The sequence below is a fragment of the Protopterus annectens genome, chromosome 4.part0, assembly GCF_019279795.1.
Source record: "Protopterus annectens isolate FY-2018-M chromosome 4.part0, PAN1.0, whole genome shotgun sequence".
In the NCBI taxonomy this organism is placed as follows: Eukaryota; Metazoa; Chordata; order Ceratodontiformes; family Protopteridae; genus Protopterus; species Protopterus annectens.
The window spans coordinates 355,021,827-355,040,230 of NC_056733.1; the positions used below are offsets into that span (position 1 = coordinate 355,021,827).

The 18,404-nt window shown below is 42.7% G+C and overlaps 1 protein-coding gene across 2 annotated transcripts in view; it reads left to right on the forward strand.

Annotated features, from left to right (window-relative positions):
- Positions 1–18,404, forward strand: part of SUDS3 (SDS3 homolog, SIN3A corepressor complex component) — a 1,220,864-nt gene that overhangs the window by 846,505 nt on the left and 355,955 nt on the right. The window lies entirely within an intron of this gene.

Consider the following 18,404-nt stretch of genomic DNA (forward strand, 5'->3'; position numbering starts at 1 on the left):
ATTTGATAAGAGATATTCCAAGTGTGACATGAAATAAATACCTAGAGGTGAAGTGTTACACAGGGGTAGTACTGCCTGTAAAGTTATTGTGTGCATTAATAAAGATGCACATAAATATGGCTTTATTGTCACTCTAAGAATACTTATCAACCAACTTACCCTTACACCATGTGCCACTTCTTGTACAAATTAAGCAGGAGGCATGACATTTACTCCTGTCAGAGCTCAGCTTCAGTTGTAACAATATTGTGTAGCAGTGCAAGTTTGCTAACCATATATTGTCAGTTGGAGTGTCATTGGTGCAACAGGTAGCACATTCACTTTTGGTGCAGAAAGCTGCAGGTTCTATTCCCACACTGGGTAGATAGATTGCTGACACTACAGTGTAGCATAAGGAAGTGATGCACTCCTGAGTGTGTAATCCTTTGTATGAGATGTTAAACAGAGGCCCCCATCTGCCTGAGTTGGTGGTAGCTCAGGGAAATATAAAAGATTCCATGGCACCTATCAAAAAGAGTAGGGGTTCTTTATTGAGCACATTCTTTACAGTATTTACACTATTTACAGTAACTTACAAAACATTTACAAAATCCTACAAACTTCTTCTCAGCTTTTACTGACATTAATCTGCATTTCTCTATCTCTCTTCATGTAACAATCGTCTTTGGACCCCCACTCATTTACCCACAACCAAAATCTTATTTTTATAAATATGTTTGCCAACATCCATTTTCCTTTAAAATTTATCTTTTTCAGTCTTTCATTCCATATTGTCCATATAATGTAAAACATGTTCCTATTTGCTTTACATATTACTTTCTTTTACTTTTATAGTAACCATTTTCAAACATATCCATATTAATATTTTTTACATTTTTATCCCTTTAATATATTTTTTCACATAACTTCTCCCATAATTTCTTAACTCTTCTACATTTAAAGAATGTTCTGCTGTTTCTACTACCACTCATTCTTTCTTCTTTTTATAAGGCACATTCCCTGTTACTGGTAATGGTTTTACAGTCTCCAAAGAAAATCTTTATATTCTACATATTTATACCATTCCATTCTTAGTTTTAATGCTTTAATTTTCTCGTCCTGTACTTTTCCCATGGGTAAATACAGTACTGTTTGTTCATAACATTGTTATACCACATTTTTCTATCTTCTTGTACTTCCCGTCTTTTATTTTCCACAATATTTTTCTTGATATTGCCTCATTTCTCCATTCACGCATTCCTTTAATCTTTTAAGTTTACTCATCAAGTGCCATTTTTTCATACTTCCTTTTTAATAATTTACTTATTAGTGACTCGTATTATTTATCCATCTCAGCACTTTATATAAATTTAATGATGCAATGTATACCACCAGATTTACTAGCCCCAACCCTCCATCTTCTTCCTTAACATATAATATTCCTCTTTTAACTGAGTTCAACCTTGATCCCTGTATGAAGGAAAAACAATTGTCATCACTTCTTTTTCATACTTTCCAGGGATCATAAATACATTTGCCAGATATGTAATTTTACCTAATAACCCAGAATTTACTAACTACACTTTCTTTTTATAAGACAACTCCTATGTTTTCCAAAATAAGCACATATTATTTATTTTCTGTATTATTTTTCCCATTGTTGATCTTTTACCATTTCACTTCCAAATCTTATTCATAGTGTTATTTCATTCATATTAAATGCAGTAATCCATATTTTACACTCATCTCCTAAACCATTGCTCTTTTCTGAGTTTATACTCAAACCAGTTGCCTACAAATATTTTTTATCTGACTAATAGCTACCTTCATCCATACTTTATCTTTTGTGACTAACAAGATATCCATGTAATATAACATAATTGGTAATCTAATTACTTCAGGTGCCCTTTATCCTGCTACTTCCAATTCTGCACTCATTTTATTAACCACTAAATTCATTACTAACACAAATAACATGCTACTTGATGGACATCCCTGTCTTGTACCACTTTATTGTCTATTTCTTGACTTAGCCAACCATTTGCTAACATCTTTAGTTTATTCTGTTTGTACATGAAGAGGAAGGTCAACAAGGCTAGGCCTGAATCCTCTTTAGCTGCGCCTACTCCCACCGATGTACCCCTTGAGGTTGATGAAAACCTGTTGGTACTGTTGGAGGTAGGGTCTGCTCTCTCTACGGGTACTGGGATGGACGCTGTCAGGAGTGTGGATCCCAGCACGTCCGAGACTATGCAGACGTCCAGTTTGGATGACTTGGGAGTACCGCAGCTAGTTATTGCAGAAGAGTCCGGAACTGTTCCAGCTTCTTTGTCCAAAGAACTGTCGGAGGTTAGGCCTACATCCGCCGTCTCTCCCCAACAGGATAAGCCTGTGAAAAAGAAGCAAAAGACTAGGCATGTTCCCGCTCCTTCTACCCCAAAGTCAGATTGGGATTTTTTTTGCAGAGCCTTATTAAGGCCCTGATGGCTTTGAGGCCTGCTGGTTCGGCTTCACCCATACCTGACCCAGCCTTTGCCTCTTCTCCAATACAGCCGTCGGGGTCTCGAGGCCTTACTTCAGGACAGCCTACAGAACTGCAGATTTATGACACATACGCCACTCAAATTCCCTCTCCACTGGAATGTGCTTCCCCAGAGAGTCTAATGTGGTGGATTATCGCAAGGAAGAGCTTTCCTTTGGGGAAACTATTAATAAGATGAGGGAGTTCTTTAAGTGGGATTCTTCTCAAATCTGAAAAGAACAGAAGAGCTATTATGAGCTTCTTCAGGTGGAGGCCCCTGCTCTTTCAGCAGTCCTTTCAGTGCTGCCAGCCTTTTAGATGTTTTTAAAGCAGCATATAAGACCCCGGTCTCCCAAGCCCCTGCCCCAAAAAGACCTGATGATTTCTGTAACGTTCCTGGTGATTGCAAATTTCTTTTTAAATGTCCCTTAGCTGACCCTGCTTGTGGTTTCCATAACCTCAGACAAGGCTCACGGTTATCTCCCTCATTGCTTCCTTCTGATAAGGAAAGTAAAATTTTGGAAAAGTTGGGCAAGAAGGTATATACTTCTTCTACCTTGGGTATCAGGGCAATTAATTACCAGACACACATGTCCAGGTATGCTCTGGCTTTGCTAGCTCAAGCCACCCAGGCTGTTTCCCATTGCCAGATTAAGAGGCTAAATCTCTGGTCCTTTCTCTCTTATCAGCCTCCTCTCAGGTAGCTAGACACTCTATCAAGTGTAGTTATGATGCATTTGAGGCCTCTGCCAGACCAACTTATTCTGCTGCTGTTCTCAGAAGACATTCTTGGTTATGTCTCCAGGCACTTCCTGTTGACATCAAGGCAAAATTGCTTGATGCTGCTCTAGACAATTCCTCCCTATTTGGCGAAGCAGCTGCAGAGTTGTGTAAATCACTGCAGGAAAAAGGTAAGGAACTCCAGGATTTGAAACACTTACTAGTTTCATCAGCTCCAAGATTTCATAGGAATTTCCCTGCCAAGACTTCTTTTGTAAGGAAACCTGTTTGTTCCTCCACTTCTGTTCTTTCTGGAACTAGACCCCGCAAGCCTTCTAGGAGACACTCACAGGCCAAGGCTCTTACTCCGAGAGATGTTGTTGTTGCCCCTCCTCAGCAGCCCTTTAAGCCCACACAAAGTCCTCTGTGATGTCCTGCACCCTCTTCCAAGTCATATCCTTTTGTCCCTTCTCCTCTTCCTTTCCCTACCAGCCTGGATGGACTCAGGACTCCTGGGTGATTTCAGTTATCCAAAATGGATACTTTGACTTGGAAGACCATCCCTCCTTTTCAGGGAAAACATCAACCTCCCTCCAGTCAACTACACCTGTTTCCCTTGATACTGGATCAACTTTCCAACCAAGGCACCATTCAGTCTGTCCCTCCAGACGAGCAGGGAAGGGGATTTTATTCCAGGATGTTTTTAGTTCCAAGGAAGGGTGATCCTTGGAGGCCTGTCTTAGATCTCTCCCTATTAAACACCTTCAGGGTTGCACCTTCCTTCAGAATGCTATCCCTACCTACTCTCCTACTCCTGGTCCCTCCTCAAGCTTTCTTAGCTTCTCTGGATCTCAAGGATGCATACCTGCATATCCCTATACATCCTCTCTTCAGAAAATGTTTGCATTTCTCGGTGGGTTCTTTGCACTTTCAATTTGTGGTGTTGCCCTTTGTTTTTTTCTACTGCTCCAAGGGTATTCACAAAGTGCCTAGTCCCAGCCATTGCCTGTTTAAGGCTGAAAGGACTTCAAGTTTACCCATATTTAGATGATCTGCTGTTTCTGGCCAGCAGCCCAGACCTCTTAACCCAACATCTGGACCTGGCCATTCCGTTTCTGCAGGCACTGGGTTTCACAGTAAATCTCAAAAGGTCATGGCTCACACCAAATCAAGATCTTATATTCCTGGGGTGCAGGTTCTGCACAGATTTGATGATGTTTTTTCTTCATGTGGAGAAAGCAACATATCTCAGGGCATTCATGGAGGCTGTTCTGCCTCTACCTTCCACCTTCCATCATGGCCAGGGATTTTCTGAGACTGCTGGGGTTCATGGCCTCTACTTTTCCCATGATGCCCTTTGCAGAGCTGCACATGAGAAAGTTCTAGTGGTTTCTAACGACAATTTTGTCCCAGCATGCTCATCCCTTAGATGTCATGATCCCCTTCTTCCGTGCCTGAAAGCAGAGTTAGGTTGACAGATGCAGCAACTCAGTCAGAATGCTGGCCTACCTCTTCAGGTTCCTCAACCAGCTCAGCAACTCTTCATAGATGCCTCAGACTTGGGTCAGAGAGCAACCTTTGCTTCCAGGAAAGTACAGGGCCTTTGGTCCCCTTCTCAAAGGAAAGAACATATCAACATCAGGGAATTGGGTGCTTTACTTTTAGTCTTACAGACTTTTCACACTCTATTCTTGCCAGGACCCCTTAAAGATCCTCACAGACAATGCCACTGTCCTGTGGTACATCAACAAGCAAGGGGCACAAAATCTTATCTCCTCTGTCACTTGTCCATCAAAGCTTGGTAATTGGCTGCCCTTTACAAAGTAACTCTGCATACTGTGTACCTTCCTTCAGCTCAGATCTCAGTGGCAGATGCACTAAGCAGATCCATGACACAATCTCATTAGTGGATGCTCCACAAGGATGTGTTCCTGGATCTAGTTCACTGCTGCAGTACTCCAGAACTGGACCTTTTCGCTTTTGTGCCAGGGGCCCCTCACCCTCAAGTGTGGAATGTGGACGCTGTTTCATTCTCATGGAAGGAGTTGTTTTTCTATGCATCCCCCCTTCCCCTTAATTCAGAAAGTCCTGGTGAAAATTTTACAGGACAAACCCAAAATCTTGTTTGTGACCCCCTATTGACCAAGACGGCACTGGTTCCCTCTTCTTCTGCAATTACCGATGGACCGACTCACTAAGGACAAAGGATCATTGATTCACCCACATTTGCCAACTGTACAGTTGACCCTGTGGGTGATCAACTTTTGATCCCTTTCAGGCACCTATTCTCTAAGGATGTGCTAAGGGTTTTACAGGAGGCCAGGAAGCCAACTACTACAAAACCTTATATTTTCAAGTGGACGAGATTGTCCATTTGGTGCCAAAAAAGGAAAGTAGATCCCTTTGGTGCACACATTCCCTAGTACTTTATTACCTATGTGAGTTACTCAACAGTGGTCTTTTTTACTCCTCAACAAAAATCCATTGTTCTGTCTTGTTTGCCTGCATGCCTTTGACACCCCCCCCTTAGCTTCCAGGTTAGAAGTTAAGCTTTTTCTAAAAGGTGTCCTACAATTAAGACCCCAGGAAACCAGTTCCTCCTCCTTGGGATCACAACTATGTGTTAGAAATATTTGCCCAGGCCCCTTTTGAACCAGCAGCTTCTGCTTTCTTAAAGTTTTGCATATGGAAAACAGTGCTTCTTGAAGCCTTAACCTCTACTAGAAGGGTTTCTGAAATTCAGGCAATAATGGCTTCACTTCCCTTACTGGTCTTCCATTAGGACAGGGTATCCTTGAGAACTAACCCTACCTTCATGCCCAGAAGTGGTGAATGAGTTGTCACTTAATCAGTCCATCCAGTTGCCTACCTTTTTCCCTTAATCTCAATCCTTTAGTGAGAGGATTGTACATAGACAACTCAGATTTTGCCATGACAAGACAAAGTCTATTAGGAGGTCTGACCAGCTTTTTGTGTCATTTCATCACATGGCTGTGGGCTTGCCTGTGTCCAAACAAAATATTTCCACATGGATTTCTAAGGCTGTTGTGTTTTGCTATGAATTCCATGGAAAGTCCTTATCAGCATCTGTCAAGGTCCATTCCACTAGGTCAATTGCATCGTTAGGGACCTTCTTCAAGGGTCTAGATGCCTATTCCATTTTGGAAGTGGCCACCTGGTCATCTGTTCACACCTTTACGAAACATTACAAATTGGACACTGTTTCTAGATCCAGAGCAGGATTTGCAAGGGTAATTCTGCATGAATTCTTGGAAAATGCTACCTCTTAATTTCCCCCTTCTCTGTCTTCTTCCCTGGGTCCCCTTTTCAGCTCTTGCAGTCTCCCATATATAAAGAATACTGCAACATTGAATAGAAAGACACAGAATAGTTGTGTAAAATCTTACCATAACTGTAGATGTCCTTCTCTTCTCTTTTGCAGTATTCTATCCCTCTCGCCTTACCCCCACAGCTTACTCTTTACTACATATGCTCCCTTTGGATTTCCTTCCTCATGGGGCTTTCTTTTTCTGAAGATGGTACATGCGGCTGTGCAATTTTATGGCTGACGTCTGTGCCTGCGTGCGACGTTCCATGTACAGGCAGTGGCTCTATGCTTTTGTATACAGGCCAGATGTTGGGTCATTGGGCGGAATACAACCCATATGTAAAGAATACTGCAACACAGAAGAGAAGAACATCTATGGTTATGGTAATATTTTACACAACTATTCTTTCTTATTGTTTCACTTGTAAGATTTCATTATATCCCATAATATTTCATGTACCATTTCAAATGCCTTGTCACCTACTAATATTTTTACTTTCATCTTTCTATTTATTTCATCCACTATTTCTGTTACTGTCTTTAATAATTCTTTACTTACTTTCCCTTGTATACTGTGTGTTGTATCTTCTATTATTTACCTGTTTTACTTTCCATTCTTTTCTGTATTATTTTCATAAAAAATCTATAATTCGTATTAAATACTATCGTTCTCCAATTTCTTGTCACCTTTTTTCCCATAAAAACGTCATTATTCCAACACATTCTTCTTTTTGCCTAAAACCTTCCTGTAACCATTCATTTAATACTTTAACAAAAAAGTCTTCTTCCGTATTAACTTAGTCCTATATGTATGATATTCTACCCCTTCTAAACCTGTTACTGATTCTAAATTAATTATTGTTAATCTATTATTTAACTCTTCTACTGTTATTTCTTTTTCTAGTTCTTTGTTATCCTGTTAAGTTTTTCACTGTCCATATTTGTTTTTCTTTCATTCTTTAAACATATTTGTTTCATGTTCTGGAATTGTCTACATTATTTCCTATTGACTGTTAACAATTTCTCATTTTTAATTTCTCTTATTAAAATTTTGTTCTCTTTCACCATTCTACTTAAATGTGAAACTGCTGATTCCTTTTTTCCTTGCAAAAAATATCTTTAACCATTAGATTTTTTTCTTTTCTGGATTCATTTCATATATCTTTTTCTTTCCCAAAATATTATTTATTTTTTGCACCTTATTAAATCTGAAAATGCTTCATTGCATACTTATTTATATTTCTTTTTTACCTGTTTCTTTGTGTCTTGCCACTCCAAATAACTTTGTTTATATTTTCTTTTTAAAAAAGTTACCACCATTGTGTCCAGTTTTTCTAATATTCCTGCATGCCCACACTATCTTTCCATAATTGCATAATCATTTCCTCCCCTGCTTTTTAATTCAATCTTTTATTTCCTTTCCTGTCTTTACCTGCTTCTTTCCAGTATTTCTAGACAAATAGCCAAATGGTTTGAAAAACCTGTGTTTAATGTTCCTCCTTGTTTAATTTTAGATTTTCTAAATTAATAAAATAGTCTGTCTCCATTCTTAATTGCTCTGCACTAGAAGTTCATTGTTTTTAATATCCCAAATATATAGTTTTGCACATGTGATTAAGTTTTAATATTATATTTGCACCACTAACCCCTTTTTCTTAAATCACAATTAAAATCACCTACTTATATTATATGTGTGTGTGTGTGTGTGTGTGTGTATATATATATATATATATATATTTACACTTACATAATCTAACATTTTCTTGAACATATCTTCTCCTTCATGACCTGTGCGTATACAGCTGTAATTCTATATACATTTTCTTTCAATCTGAAGTTTACTATTGTTATTCTGCCCATTATTAACAAATATCCATCCACTGATTTCTTGTACAATATTTCATCCCTGAACACATTTCTTTTCCTAAATTCCAAATGATCTTGTCCCCCATAATTTTTCTGTTTCTAATCTGTCTTATTATATTAACAGTCCTTGTATCTTCTAATATAATCAAATCCATAGCAGGCATTATACACCATTCTAAGACACCTATTCTTGTTACTTTTTATACTATTTTCATTTATTGCTAGAATTCTCAGTTTTTCTTTCTCTCTTTCATATTTTCTTTGCTATTGTTCCCCTCTTTTTATCCTTTCCTTTTGTGCTCCTTCATACTAAACATATATTTTCTTTTCTTTACCCTTTTTCCTATATTTTTTCTTCCTTTCACAACTGTGTAATTTTCCTGTTCTCCTACACTTATCTCTGGTACCGCCTCATTTTCGTCCTTCCTTTTTACCTTTCCTTTTGCTTTGTCTATTCTGTCTACGGCATTATTTCCTGCTAGTGATAGTTTTTCTTGTTCCTTCTCTTTTTCTTGTGCTTTCTCTTGTTCTACTTCTTGTTCTCTATTTATTTGTTTTTTCCTCATTTATATTCGCTTTACAGTCCATCCATAAATGTCCCATTTTTTTTCACATTTAAAACCTTTCAGTTGACATCTTTTTTTGCATTGTGACCCACCTTACCATATATGTAACATTTCCTTTTATCACAATTGTTAATTAAATGATCATCTTTAACAAAAAAAAAAACATGTTTTGCCCAGTGTTTCACTTTGCCTTTGTTACCATCTATATTTATCATACTTGGAATACGTACAATTTTTTTCATTTTTCATGTTTAGTGCAACATTACATTAACAAACCCCAGTCCATAAATCCCTATTGTCATATAGTTTAGTAATGTCCATAACTCCCTTACATACAATCTTTAGATAGTCTTTTATTGTCTCTTTTTCACTTCAGTTTGAAATTGTATATAGATTTTCTTTTTTGTTTCTCTGTTAAATACTTAAAATACATATAAATTCCACAGTTTACAGTTTTTTTTCCTACCCCCCCCCCCAAAAAAAAAAAAACTTTTTCATGTATGGCCCAGTAAAAATAATGTCACAAAACATGAATAAAAGCTTTTACCTGTTTGGGAGTAGTGCCTAAGGAGGTTATTATATTGTCCCAAGTATCATACCTGTACATTCCTTTATCTCCTGTACTGCTTATCTTTACTTAAAATTTCTTTTTCCTTCTGCCTTTGTTTGATCTCTCTTTTTCTATCCTTTCTTTCACAATATCTGCATACACTTTTTCTTTTCCTTCAACAAATCTTCTGCTTCTTGTACATTTTCCTTTATTTATTCCTATGATACAGCTCTCTCACTCTCTGGCTTACTTTGTACCATCAAATTTTGTAATAAATCATCTGGCAACCCTACCAATTGGAGAGTTGTAATAATACATCCACTTTGGCCCTCATTCTTTTTGCAAAACAAATTTTGCTTGAATAACTTCTCAGTGTCCTGTGAAAGTTCAGCCACCTTCACCATCTCTCCCCACACTTTACCAGCATCTACTCTGGCCTGAATTTCTTCTACTGAAGGTTCATCTGCCATCCTGCTATCCGCACTGACAACTGCACTGCCATCTGAAGGCACGACTGCCTTCTGCTTGCATCCTGTAAATGTTTCTCACCTAGTGTTCCCTCCAGTTCACCCTTCACTCTTGCTCAGTCACCATCATAAACAAATCTGGATTATATGCTGCAAATACAGCATTATCTGCCATTGTTCTTTCTGCTTCTCCTGGCCACCACTATGCCCGGAACAGAGGCAGGAAGTATCACCATGAAACTGAACTTACACTAAAGCAGAGTAGGGGAAGTTACCCGATGACTTGGCCAAATTTCCCCTAGTAGTATAAATACCAACTTTGGTCTCCCCTGAAAAGAGGCTGCTAGCCTAGTGGGACTAACCCTGTCAACAAAGGATAAATAAAATAAAAATAATCGATATAAATAAATGTTTGTGTATGTTTATGTATGTATGTGTGTTTGTAAATGCGAGTCTATGCTTGATCTTAAGACAAGTGATTGAAACACAACTGATCTAACATGCACGTCATCAAAACCCAGTATAACTTTAAAAAAAAAAAGAAAAGAAAAAAGTGTTTTTTTTTTTGTTTTTTTTTTGCTTTTTGTTTTTTTTTGCAGGGGGCTAATTCCACTCATACTCCACACCCGCTAACTTATAAATGTATAACAACTCCACAATCGCAAATCAGTACAAGAAAGGGAAAAGCCCTGAAAGTCTCCTCCAGCTTGCATAGTTCAACATACTGTGGTAAAGGAAACTACAGTATTACATATAAATATATAAGAAAACTAGTATCAGTGATCACAAAATATAATAACTTTTGTTATTATCAGAGTTGTAACTGTTAATATGTACTGGAGATCATGTTTAAGTGTATCACCTTTTTTAGACCAACTGTGAATGTAATCTATGCACACTGAAACACATAGACAGATGCTCATGTATACAGTGGATTGAAAAAGTTTACACAACCCTATTAAAATGCCAGGTTTTTGTGATATAAAAAACGAGAACACAATAAATAATTTCAAAACTTTTCCCACCTTTATTGCGACCTATAAACTGTACAATTCAATTGAAAACAAATATGTTAGGGAAAAATATATAAAAAATAAAAAAGTACAATACACTGGTTGCACACCCTTAAACTATTACTTTGTTGTGTTTGCACACCCTTAAACTAATATTTTGTTGACGCACTTTTTGATTTAATTACAGCAGTCAGTCTTCTTGGGTTCACACCTACCATCAATTAAAGAGACTCTGATTAACCCCAAATAAAGTTCAGCTGTTCTAGTAGAATTTTCCTGACATTTATTCAGATGCCTGCTACAGCAGAAACCATGGTTCATAGTGAGCTTACAAAGCATCAAAGGGATCCCATTGTTGAAAGGTATCAGTCAGGAGAAGGGAAAAAAATGTCCACAGCATTGGATATACCATGGAACACAGTGAAGACAGTCATCAAAAAGTGGAGAAAATATGGGGCAACAGTGACATTGCAAAGAACTGGATGTCCCTCCAAAATTGATGAAAAGACTAGATGAAAACTGGTCATGGAGGCTGCCAAGAGACCTACAGCAACACTGAAGGAGCTGCAGAATTTTCTGGCAAGTACTAGTTGTATACTACATGTGACAACAATCTCCTGTATTCTCCATATGTCTAGACAATGGAGTAGGGTTGCAAGACAGAAGCCTTTTCTTACACAGAAAAACATCCAGGCCCGGCTATTTTTCAGACCAATACATCAAATTTCCCAAAAGCATGTGTGGGAAAATGTGATGTAATGCGATCCTATCTCGCCTACATTCATAACTGATGGGCTCAGAGCCGAGAAGCGGCTCCGACTCGGCCGATACACTAGCACAAAGTCTCTCATTGGCTGGGCCAACCTCCGTATCCCAGGATGCACCACGCGCAAACCCCCAGATCTCGTTTGCCGCTTCTGAAGTAACGACGTGGTCTCGACTTGGCTGTGGCTAAGTACCCTTCTTTTTTTGGCCTTTTTGGGTCGTTTTTGCTCTTAGCTTAAAAATGTTATAACCAAACAGCTATTTTAACAGCTGTCTTCATCTGTACTACCCTGTGATTGGCTGTGTTTGTTTTTGGTTGTTGTGTGATTCCTTCTGTTTGGCGGTCTAGGCCCGTTTGAGTTACAGGGCCTTTGCCCTATTTTCTTGTTGAGTGTTTCAGTTAGAGCTCTTCCCTCCCTTCCCTCCTTGTGTTTCGAGTGCTTTGTGGGTCATGTCTGGCAAAGAAATAAGCATAAGCCGTCGGGCTTTAAAAAATGTTCGAAATGTGGCTATAAAATGTCGTTAACAGATGGCCATGCCATCTGTGTTTATTGCTTAGGGGCTAAACACTTGCAAGAATCTTGCAATGTTTGCCATGCCTTCTCCTCTTGTGTACTACAGGAGAGAAAAAATAAGTTGATCTTGAAAGGTTTAATAAAACCAGCCTTTGAGGAAGCTATATCTTCTTCTCCCTCTTCGAAATCGAAGAAAAAGAAGTCTTCGGCTCCGACAAGTCCGTCGGAGCCACCTGAAAAAAGAACTAAATCTTTGTCCTCTTCTTCGGCTCCACTGATCTCGGAGCCGCAGGATAGAGGATCTATGTCTGGGTCTTCTTACTCGGCTCCATTGGTCTCGGCGCCGCAGGAGAGAAGATCTAAGTCTCGGTCCCCTTCCTCGGCTCCTTTGGTCTTGGAGCCGCAGGAGAGAAGATCCAAGTCTCGGTCTCCTTCCTCGGCTCCATTGGTCTCAGAGCCGCAGGATAGAGAACTCCAATCTGGGTTTTCCTCGGCTCCGCAGGTGAGTGTTTCGGCTCCAGGGTCGGTTTCGTCTGCTCCTGAACCTTCGGCGCCGAAGAGGGTCTCGGTTCTAATCGAGTCTTCCTCAGCTCCGATCCTTCTGGAGCTGATTAGGAGTCGACATTCCAGCATTGCCTCGGAGCCGGTAGGAAGAGTTTCTCGCCCCCTGTCTGTTTCCTCCAGGTCCTCCAGGCTTTCAGATTCAGATTTAGATAGGGTGGTACAGAGGCTCCTACAGTCACCTGTCTTAATCTAAATTATTTTCAGTTCCAGCCCAGCGGCCGGAGCCAACCATTTCGATTCTGTTTCTTCCTCCTCCAACAACCCTGGTGTCGTCGGAGACGGGGTTCGCCGAGTCAGGTGAGGTTCCTGAGTTGGTTCCGAGACCCACCGCTAGTCTGTCGGCACCGTCTTCAACTCCAACCTTTTCTGTTCCTTCCAGGGGTTTCGGTTCTCGGGTGTCCTCGGCCGAGCCCGAGGGGGATTTGTCTGGGCTTCTGGTTTCGGCCCCGAGTCTCCCCCTTGGCGCCTCGGCTAGGGGGACCCCAACACCGGTCATGGTCTTGCAGGCGGGCCTTTCTTCAGATTCTGGTGGACTCGCCTTCGAGGCTATGAGGAGTGTGCTAGACAAATCTCTAGTGACTTCACCGGAATCTGTGACTCCTTCTCTAGACACAGCGACTAGAGCTTCTGGTGCCCCTCTGTCTTTGGTCAGCGCGGCTCCGAGGCCTGAGGATTCCTCCATGTGTGGTCCCCCTTTTTCCAAGGAGCCTTCAGAGTCTTTGCCTGAAGAGCCCACCAGGAAAAATTTGTGCAAGAGGAAGCACATAGACTCCCCAGATGAGTCTTGTCACCTCGGACACCGACCTTGATGATGCGGAAGGGTTCCCGAAGTCATCCTCTGACGATGTCTCGTTCTCCGATGTCCTGGAGATCTTGAGACAGAGGGGTGACTGGCCGTCCAAAACCCCTTCCGCGGAGGAGTCGGTCTTCCTCAAGGCCTTCGGAGCCCAACCCTCCGCCTCCTGGGTGTCTCCAACCTTAGATGAATTACTGGACCTTATTTGTCGAAGGGTGTGGGAGCACCCTGATTCTGTGGAGCCAGTTCCTTCTCGCCCTAACAAATTTTTATCCGCACCCCCTGGCAAGGAGTTTCTAGCTAAGGGAGTCCCAGTGGATGCTATGGTGGTGGCGTCTGCCACCCAGCAGGATGTGGCAGAGGCATCTACGTCTATCCATCCTCCTAACAAGGAGTCCAGGAGCATGGATAGGTACGGGAAGCGTACCCTGACTTCAGCGACCTTTACCCTGCGGTCGCTGAATTATTTGTGTCATTTTACGAGGCTCCAAAGGGATCTCATAAAGGAGTTGGGAGATGCACTGTTGGGTAACATGCCTGAGGCGTTGACGCAGTCTGTCAACGCCCAGCTGTCTACCCTTTCATCGATTGTTAACTCGTCCACGAGGCTCATATTGTATGCAGCCGAAGGGGTGAGTAGGGCAGCGAGTTCGGGTGTAGCCCTTAGAAGGCAAGCCTGGATGCGCTTGTGTCACTTTGCAGAGGCTTTCAAGTCTTCTTTCACAGACGCTCCATTCAACGGGTCCTCTCTCTTTGGACCCAAGGTGAAAGACACACTCACTAGATGCGAGCAGGAGGGTAAGACTTTGTCTGCCGTTGGGGCCCGTTTTTTGCTCCCTTCGAGACCTTATCCAAAGGCACAGAGGGGAGGAAAGATGTGGTTCAGAAAGTCCCAAAAGTCTTTCCCTGCCCATCAGAGTGATCCCCCTTCCAGAGGCAGAGGAGGGGGGAATTATTCTGGAAGACGTTGCCCTAGAGGCGACAGGTCCCCGCAACACAGGAGACCGCGAATCCTTTCGTGGTTCCTCCTTCCAACGTCCCTGAGGGACTGCCCGACTGTGCATCTCTGGAGCCAGTCGGGGGTCGATTTTCGGAGCATCCAACGGCCTGGGGTTCTATCACTCAGGATCAGTGGGTGCTTCGTATCATCGCCGGAGGTTACACCATTCCCTTTATCAGTCCCCCTCCACCGTCAAGGAAAATCCCAGACATGCCACCCAGTCAACGGGATCAAGCAGCCATAGAGTTCGCAAAGCTGCTCGGAAAGGGAGTCATCCAGCCAGTCCCCGCAGACCAGACCGGATTAGGAACTTACTCAAAGTTATTTTTGGTGCCGAAAAGAACAGGGGACTTGAGACCCATTCTGAACCTCAGCCACCTAACCCGCTTCATAAAGAAGTCCAAGTTCTGGATGGTCACGTTGCAGTCCATTTTCCCATTGCTGGAAAAAGGAGTATGGATGTGCTCCATCGATCTCAAGGACGCCTATTATCACATCAAGGTAAACAGGACATCCAGCATACATTTACGCTTCCGCCTAGGAGCCAGTCACTTCCAGTTCCGAGCCCTGCCCTTTGGTCTCACCACAGCCCCCGGGGTGTTTACCAAATGTCTGGCAGTGGTGACGGCTCACCTGAGACGTCTGGGATTCCAGGTGTTTCTGTATCTAGACGACTGGCTCCTCACTGCTCCCACCAGTCATCTTCTTATTCAAGCGGTGAGTGCTACCACCGAATTGGGACATCTATTAGGAATTACATTCAACTGGGAAAAGTCTGTGTTGCTGCCATCACAGCATGTTGCCTTTATAGGCGCAGAGCTAGACTCTGTCGAGATGTGAGCATTCCTTCCAACAGAGCGGATAAAGATACTACAGAAACCAAGTCCTAGCCTTACTAACCCGAAGCAAAGCCCCAGCCAGGATGGTCCTTCAGCTTTTGGAGTCGATGGCGGCCGCCATTCTTCTGGTCCCTCTGGCAAGATTGCACATGCGAATTCTCCAATGGCTCCTGTCGACCCAGTGGTCATACCAAAATCTGCCCTTGGTCCTATAAGATTCTCATTACGGATACCTAACGGCGAGATCTTCGTTGGTGGCTCCTCTCCTCCAACTTGAACCATGAGCGACTCTTCTGCCCCCTTCCCCCATTGCCACAGTGACCACGGACGCCTCCCAGATAGGGTGGGGGGGGGCATTATCTGGACAGGACGGTTCAAGGCACGTGGCAGGATCACGAAACCCACTTACACATCAATGTCCTGGAGATGAGGGCAGTGCTTCTAGCGTTGCAGGCACTTCACAGCTCTCTTCCCAAGGGCACCATCGCAATCTTCTCAGACAATATGGCGGTAGTATGGCACCTGAACAAGCAGGGCGGAACCAGGTCTTATCCTCTTTGCAGAGAAGCCATGAGAGTTTGGAACTGGGCGATCACTTCCCAGAGATTTCTAGTGGCAACGCACATTCCGGGGAAGTCCAATGTGATAGCAGACAGGCTGAGCAGAGTTATTCTGATGCCTCACGAGTGGTCCCTGAATGACCGAGTAGTGGCTCGGATCTTCTCCAAGTGGGGGTTTCCCTGTTGCGACCTTTTCGCCAGCCCCTGGAATGCGAGGTGCAGCAATTTCTTCTCCCTGATTCCCCCCCAATGGGGGTCTCCCAGGGACGCTGTAGTCCACAATTGGCCCTCCGGTCTGCTCTACGCCTTCCCCTCCGGTCCCACTACTGCCAAAGGTGATTCAGAAGGCGATCTGCTTGGGAAGCAACAAGCTTGGGAAGCAACATGATTTTGATCGCACCACACTGGCCCCGCCAAGTTTGGTTTCCTTTCCTTCGGAAGTATGCAGTGAAGGATCCTTGGATTCTGGACCCAGTTCCAGACCTCCTGACTCTTTAGTCAGGTCAGGGCCATCCATCACTGCGAACTCTCAAGCTAACAGCTTGGCTGCTCCACTTCTGAACTTAGTCAGACAGCATATCCTTTCGCCTGAGGTGGTCCGGATTCTGTCTTCTTCTCACAGAGCTTCCACTAAGGAGATATATTCTAATAAATGGAAAAGGTTTGCTATTTGGGCCCAGCAGCACAACCTTGACCCTCTGACAGCCCCGGTGTCCACAGTATTAGATTTTTTGGCATCTCTTTTTAGACAGGGTTCCGCTGTCTCCACTCTTAAAGTCCAATTGGCAGAGATTTCTAATTATCATGTTGCCTTTGAGCCTTCACTCATGAGTCATAAGTTGTGTAAGGCCTTTCTTAAGGGAGCTTGGTTGCTTCGTCCTCCGGTGTCGCAACCTGTTTTGCCATAGGATTTCGATGTAGTTTTAGGAGCCTTCACGTCTCATCCCTTCGAGCCGGTGGCCACTTGTGAGCATAAGTTCATATCTTGGAAGACTGCCTTCTTGGTAGCTATTACTTCAGCCAGAAGAGTTTCGGAGCTTCAAGCCGTCTCTGTTAAGCCCCCTTATCTGATCTTTCACAAGGATAGAGCATCTCTAAGACTAAACCCGTCATTTCTTCCGAAAGATTCTTCTGCTCCTTATCTGCAGCAGTCTATAGAGCTACCAGTTTTCTTTCCAAATTTTCCAACAAGGCAGAATACAGACTTCATCAGTTGGATGTGCATAGACAACTGAGGTTTTACTTGGATAGGACACAGCAGCTGAGGAATTCAGACCAGTTGTTTGTGGCCTTTGCAGATAACAGGATTGGCAAAGCAGTAACTAAGACCACTATTGCTAGGTGGATTAGGGGTTGTGTTTCATTTATTTATGCATCAACAGGAAGGGACCTTCCATTTCCAGTTAGAGCGCATTCTACTAGGGCTATGGCTACTTCAGTGGCTTTCCACGCCAGACTGTTGGTGGATGTGATATGTGCAGCGGCCACTTGGGCTTCTCCACATACTTTTATTTCTCATTACAAACTGGACGTGGCCTCTAGAGGTCGTGCGCCCTTTGGTTCCACAGTGCTCAGGAGTGTCTTCCAGTGAGCCTCCCAGGATCTAGGTGCTAGGGACGCTGTCCCATCAGTTATGAATGTAGGCGAGATAGGATGGCATTACATCTTTTAGTTATGTACTTACCATAACGATAGATGTATGTGATCCATCTCGCCTACATTCAGACGCACTCGCCTCCTTCCCCCTACCTGTTGGATCTGGAGGAAACACTATTGTACAGTTGGAGTGGCTCATGTGAGTGGGGCAAACAAGATCTGGGGGTTTGGGTGTGGTGCATCCTGGGATAAGGGGGTTGGCCCAGCCAATGAGAGACTTTGTGCTAGTGTATCGGCCGAGTCGGCTCCGAGCCCATCAGTTATGAATGTAGGCGAGATGGATCACGTACATCTATCATTATGGTAAGTACATAACTAAAAGTTATGGTCTGATGACACCAAGGTTGAAGTTTTCGGCCACAATTCCAAAAGGTACGTTTGGCGCAAAAATAACACTTCGTATCACCAAAAGAACACCATCCCCACAGTGAAGCATGGTGGTGGCAGTGTCATGCTTTGGGGTTGTTTTTCTTCAGCTGGAACTGGGGCTTTAGTCAAGGTGGAGGGAATTATGAACAGTTCCACATACCAGTCACTTTTGGCACAAAACGTTCAGTCACCTACTAGAAAGCTGAAGATGAAGAGGAATTTCAACTTTCAACATGACAATGACCCCAATCATACATCCAAATCAACAAAAGAATGGCTTCACCAGAAGAAAATTAAAGTTTTGGAATGGCCCAGCCAGAGCCCAGACCT